Below are 13,907 nucleotides of genomic sequence, written 5' to 3' on the forward strand. Positions count from 1 at the left end.
CCAAGGGCCTTTTGTACCCTTTCTTTAATGTCACTGTAAATAAAGAGGCGTAAGAATGCAGACAGACAAGGAGTGAAAGGACAATGCAGGACACAGAGAGGAAAACCTCGGAAATCAACATGGAAATCTATTCCAGGCCAGTTATTTCTTTTTCAGTTTTTGAAACAACATCAGAAACTGTCATCACACAGTACATGCAGATACATTTATTTGGGGCAAATTGACTTGTTTCTACATGCTTTCGAAAGAATGGATGAAACGCAGACGATAATCATCATAGAGAACCCCTCTACTCAGAGGTTATTTGACTAGGGTGAGTGAGTTCATACACATATTGCCAATCAAAGACGTCATTCAGAGCTGAGATCACAATGTATACAGAGCTATTTTGACCTGCATTATCCTATAGATTCCATATCACAAAACAGTTTTATAAATGTAATTTTAATATTATACATAAAACTCCATCATATGGATATACCAAGATAAAAATAAGATTTAAAAAAAATAATTGTACTCAATTTACTTTTGATTGGCTAGAGAGATTGGAAGCCTGGCAGTGGTTAAAGCAGTCATATAACTAAATATAGCAATCCTTGAAATTTTTTTGTTTGCAATTCTACAGAATGCCTTGGGAATCCCTGACATTGAGGCAAAAGAGCAATCAGACATCTGTGCTATGAGAAAGACAAAGACAGAATGATGATGGCCCAAATCTTATGCCATTCTATCTCTTGCTACAGGTCCTGAGAACGTCCATGCTATGTTGAGGTTAAGACTGAAGTGTGTATATGCTTGTATGTGTGTATGCTACAAGGAGGAGGGGTGTGATCGTGGAGTACTTTGACCAAAGAAGTTCTGTTTTAACCTGTTTTATATACATCAGGCAATTAGAAGGCATTTTTTGCATAAAAGAAGGTTCTGCTGCCAAACACATAAGCACGCACGCATGTGCATGCGCGCACACATAAAAATTTGGAAAGCACTGGTGTAGAAGAAAAAAACCATTATTGGAGCCTGTGGACTGGGTTCATATCCTAGTTCAATCATGTTAGCAGTTCAATTCAGTTCAGTTGCTCAGTTGTGTCTGACTCTTTGTGACCCCATGAACCGCAGCACGCCAGGCCTCCCTGTCCATCACCAACTCCTGGAGTTTACTCAAACTCATGTCCATTGAGTCGGTGATGCCATCCAGCCAGCTCATCCTCTGTCATCCCCTTCTTCTCCTGCCCTCAATTGTTTCCAGCATCAGGGTCTTTTCAAATGAGTCAGTACTTCGTATCAGGTGGCCAAAGCATTGGAGTTTCAGCTTCAACATCAGTCCTTCCAATGAACACCCAGGACTGATCTCCTTTAAGATTGACTGGTTGGATCTCCTTGTAGTCCAAGGGACTCTCAAGAGTCTTCTCCAACACCACAGTTCAAAAGCATCAATTCTTCAGAACTCAGCTTTCTTTATCACCCAACACTCACATCCATACATGACTACTGGAAAAACCATAGATTTGACTCAATGGACCTTTGTTGACAAAGTAATATCTCGGCTTTTTAATATGCTGTCTAGGTTGGTCATAGCTTTCCTTCCAAGGAGTTAGCGTCTTTTAATTTCATGACTGCAACGACCATCTGCAGCGAATTTGGAGCCCCCAAAAAATAAAGTCTGCAACTGTTTTCCCATCTATTTGCCATGAAGTGATGGGACCAGATGTGATGATCTTAGTTTTCTGAATGTTGAGCTTTAAGCCAACTTTTTCATTATCCTCTTTCACTTTCATCAAGAGGCTCTTTATTTCTTCTTCAATTTCTGTCATAAGGGTGTTGTCATCTGCATATCTGAGGTTATTGATATTTCTCCTGGCAATCTTGATTCCAGCTTGTGCTTCATTCAGCCCAGGGTTTCTCATGATGTACTCTGCATAGAAGTTAAATAAGCAGGGTGACAATATACAGCCTTGATGTACTCCTTTTCCTATTTGGAACCAGTCTGTTGTTCCATGTCCAGTTCTAACTGTTGCTTCCTGACCTGCATACAGGTTTCTCAAGAGGCAGGTCAGGTGGTCTGGTAATCCCATCTCTCAGAATTTTCCACAGTTTGTTGTGATTCACACAGTCAATGGCTTTAGCATCATCAATAAAGCAGAAATATATGTTTTTCTGGAACTCTCTTGCTGTTTCAATGATCCAGCGGATGTTGGCAATTTGATGTCTGGTTCCTCTGCCTTTTCTAAAACCAGCTTGAACAACTGGAAGTTCACAGTTCACGTACTGTTGAAGCCCGCCTTGGAGAATTTTGAGCATTACTTTACTAGCATATGAGATGAGTGCAACTGTGCGGTAGTTTGGGCATTCTTTGCCACTGCCTTTCTTAGGCATTGGAATAAAAACTGACATTTTCCAGTCCTGTGGCCACTGTTGAGTTTTCCAATTTGCTGACATATTGACTGCAGCACTTTCACAGCATCATCTTTTAGGATCTGAAATAGCTCAACTGGAATTCCATCACCTCCACTAGCTTTGTTTGTAGTGTTAGCAGTTATATGACTTTAATTAAATTATCCTTTCTTTCCAAATCAGCAATTTCCTGATCTGTAAACTGGAGACAAAATATACACCTCATAGGGTAATACACATTAGCTGAGGCTGAATTTACCTGCTTAGTGGTCCACAGAAAAGATTATATTAGAAGGAAATCATCATGAAGTCAGGTTGTCAGATTCAGTCTACATATAATACTGCTGCTGCTGCTAAGTCGCTTCAGTCATGTCCGACTCTGTGCGATCCCATAGACGGCAGCCCATAATCTTAAATACCATCAACCAATTAGCTCAATTAGACAAGGGTTGACAAAGGATTGGCAAAGGGTTATGGAAACTTTTTCGGTAAAGGTCAGATAGTAAATATTTCTGGCTTTGCACACCATACCATCTGTCACAACTATTCAACTCTTCCATCCTAGTGAAAAACCAGCAAAAGACTATATATAAATAAATGGGCAAGTTTCAATACAACTTTACTTACAAAAATAGTTAGTGGTATCCCTGTGGGCTCTACTCTGCCAACTCTAGTTTTGAAGAGTGCATAAGGTCATCCTGGCAAGAAATTGGGGAAACAATCGCACAAAATCCTCTATAGAACTTGTCTTACAAATAAGAAAGAAGGGATGAATTTGAACACCAAGGAGTCCAGTGGGAGAGATATAAGTTGTATTCTTGCCCCAGTGGTCTTAACCCAATGACAAGTGACTTTCTAGATGAGGGTTAAGGCTCATCAACTTGAATCAATAGCAACCAACATGGACCCTCTTACTAGGAAGCCACAGGTCCTGCAATAATGGTACTAGATTCTCCCACTACTAGATAATCTGATTAGATACTCTGCTGGCAGCTGCACATATTCAATGTAAATGTCCATCAATAGAAGAATGAATGAAGATGTGGTACACATATACAATGGAGTATTACTCAGACATCAATAGTAATGAAATAATGCCATTTGCAGAGATGAGGATGGACCTAGAGACTGTCATACAGAGTGAAGTAAGTCAGAAAGAGAAAAACAAATACTGTATAACATTGCTAATATGTGGAATCTAGAAAAATGGTACAAATGAACTTATTGTCAAAAAAAAAATAAGATTTACAAATGTAGAGAAAAAGCTTATGGTTACCAAGCAGGGGAGGGTGTAGGATGAATTGGGAAATTGAGATTGACATATATACACTACTGGGTATAGAATAGATAACTAATGAGAACCTAATGTAGAGTTCAGGGAACTCTATTCAATGCTCTGTAGTAACCTAAATGGGAAGGAAATTTAAAAAGGAGGGGATATATATACACCTATAATTGATTCACTTTGCTGTGCAGCAGAAACTAAGCCAACATTATAAAGCAACTATACTCCAATAAAAGTTAAAAAATAAAAACACAAACTAGTGTCTCCAAACAATTTATTAATCTCATAGCTCTGTAGATTGATTTGGCTAAGTGAACAGTTCTTACTTGGGGTCTCTCTGGCAGCTACAGTCAGATGGAGGTTGATGTCCTCCAAAGTTTCACCTGGGCTGGATGTCCAAGAAGGCTTTTTCACTAACAGGTCACACACCCTCAGCTGGGATGTTTGGAGCAACTGGTGGCTGGTCAAACATTTCTCTCTTCATGTGGACTCTGAACATCTAAGCTCGCATGAAAAACTAGTTCAGATGGATTTCTTACCTGGAATGTGGCTTCTAGCAGGATGAGCATTCCAAGAGATTCAGACCAATGTTGCTCCAAAGCTTCTTATGATATAGTCTACAGGGTCATCAGTGTCACTCCCACCACATTCTAATGAGAAAAGGCCAGCCCTGGTTCAAACAGAGGGCCTACGTACACGGAAGTATTGTTCATTTGGATGCCATCTTTGGAAACCAGCTGATAGAAGCATGTCAAAGGTATCCATTTGGAAGAGCAAGTTTTTGGAACAGTGCTCGGCTGACTTCTTTAAAGGTCTAAAGCCAAACTAGATCACAAACTCAAAGCTTTCACTATCTCCTCATAAATGTGTGTTTCTTGAGATCATCTAGCTACAGAGTACGTGTCAGAAGTTTTGGTTAAAGCCTCCTCACCTCACTAAGGGATACACAGAGCCACTTTATAATAAAGATGTACAAATCTCTTCAAAGAAGCTGAAGGTAGTTTAAAGACATTTTGTAAAGCTGCTGACCTTTGAGGTGAAAAGCAATCCTTGCTCAAGATTCTAGTCACAAAGCCTGCTTGAGGGTAAATCCAAAGCAAGAAGATAACAGTTACTGGATTATTCAACAAAAACAGTGGAAGAGATAAACCAGAATCACAAGGGACCTGAGAGAACACCCAACCCAACACACAGGGCAGGTGTGCTTTCCCCAGTAAGTTTTAGGAAGCTGACCTTCTGACCAACTACTCTATACCATGAAAAATAATCTGCATGCCTTATTTCTCACAACTGCTCACTACAACCCCATGAGGTCATTATAAAGTAGGCAGTAGCATTATTCCTATTTTACAGATAAGTAAACTGAGGCTCAGATCAATTGACTGATGTGCCCAAGGAAATACATAGGAATCAGCAACAAAAGGATCTAAAGCCAAATCTGCCTGATGCCAAGTCTGATGCTTTCTTTCACTATGCTACTCCACCCCTCTGGCCAGCCAGCATCTCTACTTGTGAAATAATGAAGCAACCATTCTCTCTGGAAATGGCTCTTTCCAATATGGGGCATTTCTAATGATCAGGGGGACAGAGCCATGCTTCTTTAGTGTACATTTACCCCAACAGTTTGTGCGGTCCATCAAGAGAAGTCTTTCCTGCAGGGATTCTTAGTCTCAGAAGGCATGGCTAGGTTTTAGCAGCACCATAATTCCTTGGAACAATATGTAAATTGTCCTGTTTACAACCAATTTTCATGGCAGCGGATCTACATCTTTGATCAGATTCTCGAAAAAAGACGACTGAAAAAAATTTAGGAGCAACCAATCTATAAAGAAAGCAGAGCTGTGTCCAGTGGAAGCTAATGAGCTGTCTAATCATTAAAACAGCAAATAGGGACCCTGGTCTTCACAAGCTCACATTCCACTTGGAGAGATACAAAATGCATCTGTGCAAGCAGAGCAGGTACAAAATGATACCATCCATGATCAACAGGTCCCTACAGGGCTGAGCCAATGCTTCCCCCCCCCAATTATTTTGCCCATTCATTTCTTTAAATGAAATATCACGTTAATGTCAAACACAGGATAGAGATTAAACAAACAAAGAAACCTTTCATTTCATTTTCTCTGACCGTTCTCTGGTCAGAGCAATGATAGGTTCCCCACAGTCTTATCCGTTCACTGTCTTTGTCCCACCCGTCTCCCACCAACTTCCTCCCTCTACAGCCTTTGATACTTCTCCAGAGTTTACCTCAATGGTCTTGGAAGCAGAATTTGAAACCAAGTGTAGCTTTGAACTGGCTTCTCAGGTGGTGCTAGTGGTAAAGAACCCGCCTGCCAATTCAGGAGACATAAGAGATGCGGGTTCGATTTCTGGGTTGGGAAGATCCCCTGGAAGAGGAAATGGCAACTCACTACAGAATTCTTGCCTGGAGAATCCCATGGACGGAGGAGCCTGGAGGTCTATGGTTCAACTCACAGAGAGTTGGACACAACTAAAGCAACTTAGCATGCATGCATGCGTAGTCCTGAACGTGGTCTCTGAGAGCCCACTTCTTTCTACACTTCCCTGTAACGCTAGGTCTCTGGGTTGTATCTAACTACCAAATGAGCTTCTTATGTGTTCCTAGATAGGTGACACCAGAAGTTGTTAGGAACTGCCAGTTAATGCATAAAAGACCATCCAAGAAGGAAAGAGAAGAACCCTCAGAGCCACAAAGGAGGACTTGGCTTGGTCACCAGGAAGCACAGGTAGGAAGGCAGGCACCAGTCAAGCCAGCGAGGAGCCTAAGGAGTTTGGATACATGGGCGGCAGCAGGTGGGAGCTTCTGTCTGCACTTTGTGGCTCACTGCTGCCTACTCTGCTGGGGTCTGAATGATGGAGGAGTCATGACAACGGGGATGGATGGATGTTTCTTTACTCATTTCTCTGCCACCTTCCTGCCTCCACTCAATAACCTTGCAGTCTCAGGAGGCAGATAGCACACATTTCAAAGGAACAGAGGAGAACTTCAATGGGCTTTTTGTTCTTTTTTTGAATTTTGTGGTGCCAAGGAAGAATCGGCCTTATTTGTCAGCTCTCCTTTCCCCGCCTGGTGAAATAATTAGAAGGCCAGAGTCAGAGTATCTGATTATGCTCAAAAAGAAATGTGGTTGATATTCAAGGGCTAATTTGGAGAGATTTGTGGGTCTCCATTTTCCCCTCAGCTCTGTAGGAAAACTTCCAGTTTGCATATGGATTACATCAAAGCAGAGAAAAATTGGAGTTTCTGACAGCTACTGCTTTATTAAACAAATCAATTTTATTTGGAAACGTAAGTTACATGATACTCCTTTTTCTGTATCTTTTTTGAGGCAGGGTACTGTGTAAATAAATATTAATAGTAACAATAAAAATGCTTAAATTCATGCACAAACTTTGAGAAAGAAAAGCCAGAATATTCAAACTTATTCATCCCAATGGGGGCATATCTTTCTTGGACACTTGGATTTAACAAGCCTTTAGTAATCGCCTTCTAGGTGATTTTATCTGGAGATCACGAGGCTTACATTACCTTGTGAGGTCCCATTTTAGAGGCGAGGAAATCAAGGGTAAGACTGATCAACCAACTTGTCCAAAGTAACCATGTTAGGAAACAGAAAGGCGAGAAATTTTGGTTCCAAGTTCAAAGCACTTTCCAATACACACACCTGCTTTCTCATAGGGGAATAGATAAAATCTTATTGACAAAAAAAAAAAAAAGCCAGGTAGGAAACTTCCTGGCAGGCCAGGGATTAAGACTCCATGCTTCCACTACAGAGGGTGTGGGATCGATCCCTGGTCGGGGAACAAAGATTTCATATCCCATGAGGCGCAGTCAAAAAAAAAAAAAAAAAAAGCAATATAAATGCACAAGGCATTTCATGTCACCCACTCCTGTGCTTCTAAACCTCAACTGTCATATTTCAGGCATGCTCCACTTCAGGACAAAATGACTGCAGCCCAGGCAAAGCTCCAGAAGCCCCTTTCGAGTTGCTGAAATAGGCAGTCATCTTGGAAACAGTTAAGCTCCCAACTGATATGACCTTTCCTTGCATAGAGCAAGTGCTAACTAAAAGCGAAAATTAGTCTCAGGAGAGCTGATTTCTCTCCCTTGCTACAAGTCTTATTACCCCTCACAACTGTCTATAGAGCAGGGGCCTGGAATGTTCAGCTATAGAGTCCACACACTGCAAGAGCATCGTCTTCTCTCCCTGAATGATCATGGCTCCAAACAAGACTCCTAGAAGCACCATCAACATTTACCGAGTGCCTTTCAAATATGGAAATACACACTTTATAATCACCATAGCAAATTCCACGTACTGAGTACTTACTCTATGCTAGCCACTGTGGTAAGTGCTAGAAATGCAGTGACAGACAGTGTCCTGGAGCCTATATTCTAGAATGGGAGAAGGAAGTTAATGCTGTAATCACCCTTCAAGGGGAGAAATTGTCCAACAGAAAAATTAATTACAACAGGAAACAGGTCTGGACCTCAGGGAGAATTTCTAATAAGAAGCATCTAAGTTGAAACATGCAAAGAATGAAAGGGAGTTAGCTAGGTGAATGGGGGAAGGAGGAAGAGAATATGATCCTGACAGATGGAATAGAAAGTGTGAAGGATCAGAGGCAAGAGAATGTTCTAGAAACTGAAAGAAGTACATTGTGACTAAAGTTGAAAGGGTGGGTTAATGGTTTGAGAGCTAAAGAGGTAAACAGGGGCCCATTCTTAGAAGGCCTTGTAGGTCATGGTTTCTGGAGTACACTGAAAAGGCACGAAAGCCAATAACTTATTGTTTACTTGCCATAATGCATGGGTGGCAATTGTGGAATTTCAAGTGCCATTGAAGACTGGACTTATTCTTCATAAATGTTTGTTTTGTTGATTTTTCTACTCCCTATATTTACTCTGCTTAAAGAAAAGCCCTCTGAGGAGAGATTGGGTTTCTGAAAAAAATAAATGTTTTTGTCATATTGTGCATGTGTAGCAGATGGAATTAAAAATATGTCTTAAATTTATTTGTTTCAATGTTTTAAAAGATTGCTGATGTTCCTCTTTTCAGTTAAAAAGTAAAAGATGTATGGGCATGATTTATAATAATATTACTAAAGACCATGTATTCTGTTATATCTGCACGAAGAATGGCAAGTGCAGTGGCATTTGTGGTGTCTAATGTGTGAAAATATCTCTCAGCAGTGAACAGACCCATTATAAACACAGTATGGCACCTGTTTTTCCATCATCTCTTCACTACCAATACATCTTCTGCCTCATTTCGAAGTTCACTCAAAACAGCCCCCCAAAAAACATAATGGCAATGTGATTTATAAAAATAGGTAAAGAAAGAGACATGTGTACCCCAATGTTCATCACAGCACTGTTTACAATAGCTAGGCCATGGAAGCAACCTAGATGTCCATCGGCAGATGACTGGATAAGAAAGCTGTGCTACGTATACACAATAGAATATTACTCAGCTATTAAAAAGAATGCATTTGAATCAATTCTAATGAGGTGGATGAAACTGGAGGCTATTATACAGAGTGAAGTAAGTCAGAAATAAAATCAGCATTACAGTATACTAACGCATATATATGGAATTTAGAAAGATGGTAATGATGACCCTATATGTGAGACAGCAAAAGAGACACAGATACAAAGAAGACTTTTGGACTCTATGGGAGAAGGTGAGGGTGGGATGATTTGAAACATGCATATTGTCATACGTGAAATAGATCGCCAGTCCAGGTTCCATGCATGAGACAGAGTGCTCAGGGCCAGTGCACTGGGATGACCCAGAGGGATGGGGGGGGGGGGGGGGGGGGGAGGGGGGTTCAGGATGGGGAACACATGTACACCCATGGCTGATTCATGTCAATGTCTGGCAAAAACCACTACAATATTGTAAAGTAATTAGCCTCCAATTAAAATAAATAAATTAATTTTTTAAATAGGTAAAGAAGTTAGGAGGAAAGGTAAATCAATACATCACTAATGTCAAGTCTAGACTGGAAGTGCACTCATCACTACATATCATGAAGTCCTATAGAGCTGACAGAAAATGTCCCAAACTGGATCTTGAGTGTTCCAGTCACCAAAAGCAGAGAAGCAATTATTTTTAATTGTGATCCTCAATCTTGGCTGCTCATAGGAATCACTAGGAGGGAAGGGGGCTTTTGAAAAATTATCCTTGCCTGAGAGTGGATATGCCTCACCAGGCATGAATATTTCTAATATGCAGCTATGGTTGTATTATTCAGTGGATCTGACCATTCAAATAACAAAATTCCAAATACTCATAAATTAGAAAACACATTAGTTGCTCATGAGAAACACAGCCTTTCCTGGTAGTGAGGACAGAGAACATCTTCCCTTGGATGGGTTCTTCTAAAGGGTAGAGAATGGGAAACTGCAGACAGTGCTTTCAATACCAATCCCTCCCATCAATACGATGACAGGCTTCTGACGAGTTCCAGTAGAACCCTCCATGGGCAATCCAGAGCCTAATGCTGAAGTATGATTCAAAGAAGGTAAGCTGTGCTTCCTTAGTGGCTCAGTGATAAAGAATCCACCTGCCAACATGGGCGATATAGATTCGATCTCTAGTCTGGGAAGATCCCACATGCCACAGGGTAACTAAGCTGGTGCGCCACAACTACTGAGCCTGTGCTCTAGAGCCCAGGAGCCCCAACTACTGAGCCTTTTTTGAGCCACAACTACTGAAGCCCGCACAGCCCACAGCCTGTGCTCCACAACAAGAGAAGCCATCACAATGAGAAACCTGCGCACTGCAACTAGAGTCACCACTCGCCACAACTAGAGAAAAGTGTGCACAGCAATGAAGTCACAACACAAAAATAAATAATTTTTTTAAAAGGTGTGTTTAGGAGGCTTGAGGTGTATTTCATGGACACCATTCTCTGATGTACTCACTTCATTCAGGAAGAGCATTTCTAGAGCAGCAGACAGAAAAATTAGTTTATTCACCCACTACCCACCAAAAAGAAGCCCTTCTGAAACTCAGGAACATTTCTCAGCAGCCAGGCAAAGCAACAGCTCAATGTGCAATAATTCCAAATGATATAATTAAAGTACTAGAGATATGAAATGTCCTTCGTTTGCCAAGGGACTGGTGAGTAAACCTTAAAAGTCATTTTTATGTCAAGCAAATACTTAAGGATCACAGAGAAATTCACTAGTGATCTGTGGAATAACAGCACACCGGACCTGTAAAATAGGGGAAGATTTGAGAACTGTATTGATTTTGACCTTTACCAATGCAACAGAAACACCTTGGCTTCACAAATATGATTAAGCCTCCTGGGTGATGGAGCTCCAATTCTTATAATCCACTTTAAAAATCAAATACCACTCCAGATGCTGTCATATGCATGTCATTCTGCTGCTTCTCAAGGCCACCCTCTGCTTGGAATCTGGAAGGCCAGGCCTCAAGGGTCTCCCAAAAGTCTGTTCCTCCTCCATTTGTCTGAGTTCCATGCTGCTTGATCACCCCTAGAGTCTCTGCTTCTTATCTTCTACTGTGGCTGAAGGTACTTCAGCACTAGGCTCTGGCCCACCCATGGAGAACTCTACTGTGCAGTATTTTACTGGTAGAAAATACTGTCCACCAGTATTTTCAAACATTTTTTTTTGTCCCAAGATTGAGTGTGTGTGTGTGTGTGTGTGTGTGCATGTATAAAATCTGACTCAGAAGTTAAATATTTACAAAATAGATAAAGGCAGAACTTCTCTGGTTGAAGAAAACCCATCATCTCCTGTAAAAAAATTTTTTTAAACCCACAAACCTTTGGTCTCCAGAGGCTCAGCTTGAAACCACTGCCTTGCAAACAATCATGGGTTTAGATGAGGGTTGATGTCCTGACCACAGTTTCATATTAATAAATAGTCCTGTTATTAAATTATCTTCTAATTACTCCCTTGGATGTACCACTTGTTCCCTGCAAGAAACTTAACTGATAAAAATATTAAAATGACGTCTACAGAAAGCTTTCCAGGATCACCTTCTATAAACCTTCTTGCCTGCCCTTACTCCCCTGACCTTTCTAGAATATTTGATGATGTTTACAGCCCTTGATTACTGTTCTAAATACAGTATAGGTATATGCTTTCAAAATATTCAGGACACTGGGCTTCTTTTAGTTGTTATGAACAGGCCAACCTCTTCCCACACCATTCTACATGCTGTTCCCTCTGGCCGGAATGCTTTTCCATTTGTAGTTCCTTCTCAGCACTGAGATCTCCACACAAATTTCAGTTTAGATGTCGTCTCTTAAAAGAAGTTGTCCTTGATCCATTTAAAAGTAAGCAACTATTAGTCAGTATAATGGCACTGTTTGTTTCCTTCATAACATTTTCACTATTTGTGCTTATTTAATTAAATAATTATTTTCCAGGAGAGCACGGGATGTCTATCTTTCTCTCCACCCCCAGGGCTGAGCACAAGACGTTGCAAAATATCCATTAGTGAACGAAGTCAGAAGAACAGAAGAATATGTTCTACATACTTTTGTTGAAATTTTTATCTCACTTAATCCATAGAACAATAATGTGGATAAGTAGATATTAAATTCCATTTTGCAGAAAAGGAAGCCAATCCTCGGTGAAAGTAAATAATTTGCTGAAATAAATGAACCAACTAGTAAGCTTGGAATGGACATTTGAAACCAGGCATTCTTAACTCTGTGGCTCTTTCTAGTAATAGCTAACGTTTGGCGATGGCACCCCACTCCAGTACTCTTGCCTGAAAAATCCCATGGACGGAGGAGCCTGGTAGGCTGCAGTCTATGGAGTCGCACAGAGTTGGACACAACTGAAGTGACTTAGCAGCAGCATTGGACAATAAAGGACAGAAATGGTAGAGACCTAACAGAAGCAGATGATATTAAGAAGAGGTGGCAAGAATACACAGAAGAACTGTACAAAAACGATCGTCATGACCCAGATAATCACGATGGTGTGATCACTCACCTAGAGCCAGACATCCTGGAATGTGAAGTCAAGTGGGCCTTAGGAAGCCTCATTACAAACAAAGCTAGTGGAGGTGATGGAATTCCAGTTGAGTTATTTCAAACCCTGAAAGATGATGCTGTGAAAAGTGCTGCACTCAATATGCCAGCAAATTTGGAAAACTCAGCAGTGGCCACAGGACTGGAAAATGTCAGTTTTCATTCCAATCGCAAAGAAAGGCAACGCCAAAGAATGCTCAAACTACTGCACAATTGCACTCATCTCACATGGTAGTAAAGTGATGCTTAAAATTCTCCAATCCAGGCTTTAGGAATACATGAACCGTGAACTTCCAGATGCTCAAGCTGGTTTTAGAAAAGCAGAGGAACCAGAGATCAAATTGCCAACATCTGCTGGATCATCAAAAAAGCAAGCGTTCCAGAAAAACATCTATTTCTGCTTTATTGACTATGCCAAAGCCTTTGACTGTGTGGATCACAATAAACTGTGGAAAATTCTGAAAGAGATGGGAATCCCAGATCACCTGACCTGACTCTTGAGAAACCTATATGCAGGTCAGGAAGCAAGTTAGAACTGGACATGGAACAACAGACTGGTTCCAAATAGGAAAAGGAGTATGTCAAGGCTGTATACTGTCACCATGCTTATTTAACTTATATGCAGAGTACATCATGAGAAATGCTGGGCTGGAGGAAGCACAAGCTGGAATCAAGATAGCCATGAGAAATATCAATAACTTCAGATATGCAGATGACACCACCTTTATGGCAGAAAGTGAAGAAGAAGTAAAGAGCCTCTTCATGAAAGTGAAAGAGGAGAGTGAAAGAGTTGGCTTAAAGCTCAACATTCAGAAAACTAAGATCATGGCATCTGGTCCCACCACTTCATGGGAAATAGATGGGGAAACAGTGGAAACAGTGGCTGACTTTATATTTTGGGCTCCAAAATCACTGCAGCCATGAAGCCACTGAAGCCATGGTGATTGCAGCCATGAAATTAAAAGACACTTACTCATTGGAAGGAAAGTTATGACCAACCTAGACAGCATATTAAAAAGCAGAGACATTACTTTGTCAACAAAGGTCCGTCTAGTCAAGGCTATGGTTTTTCCAGTGTTCATGTATGGATGTGAGAGTCGGACTATAAAGAAAGCTGAGAGCAGAGAATTGATGCTTTTGAACTGTGGTGTTGGAGAAGACTTTTTTTTTTTTTTTTTTTTTTTTT

The 13,907-nt window shown here is 40.8% G+C and overlaps 1 protein-coding gene across 4 annotated transcripts in view; it reads right to left on the reverse strand.

The window, feature by feature from the left end:
* The window catches only part of FGF13 (fibroblast growth factor 13), a 575,359-nt gene that overhangs the window by 363,466 nt on the left and 197,986 nt on the right, over positions 1-13,907 (reverse strand). The window lies entirely within an intron of this gene.

Source organism: Oryx dammah, unplaced genomic scaffold (genome assembly GCF_014754425.2).
Source record: "Oryx dammah isolate SB20612 unplaced genomic scaffold, SCBI_Odam_1.1 HiC_scaffold_23, whole genome shotgun sequence".
NCBI lineage: Eukaryota > Metazoa > Chordata > Mammalia > Artiodactyla > Bovidae > Oryx > Oryx dammah.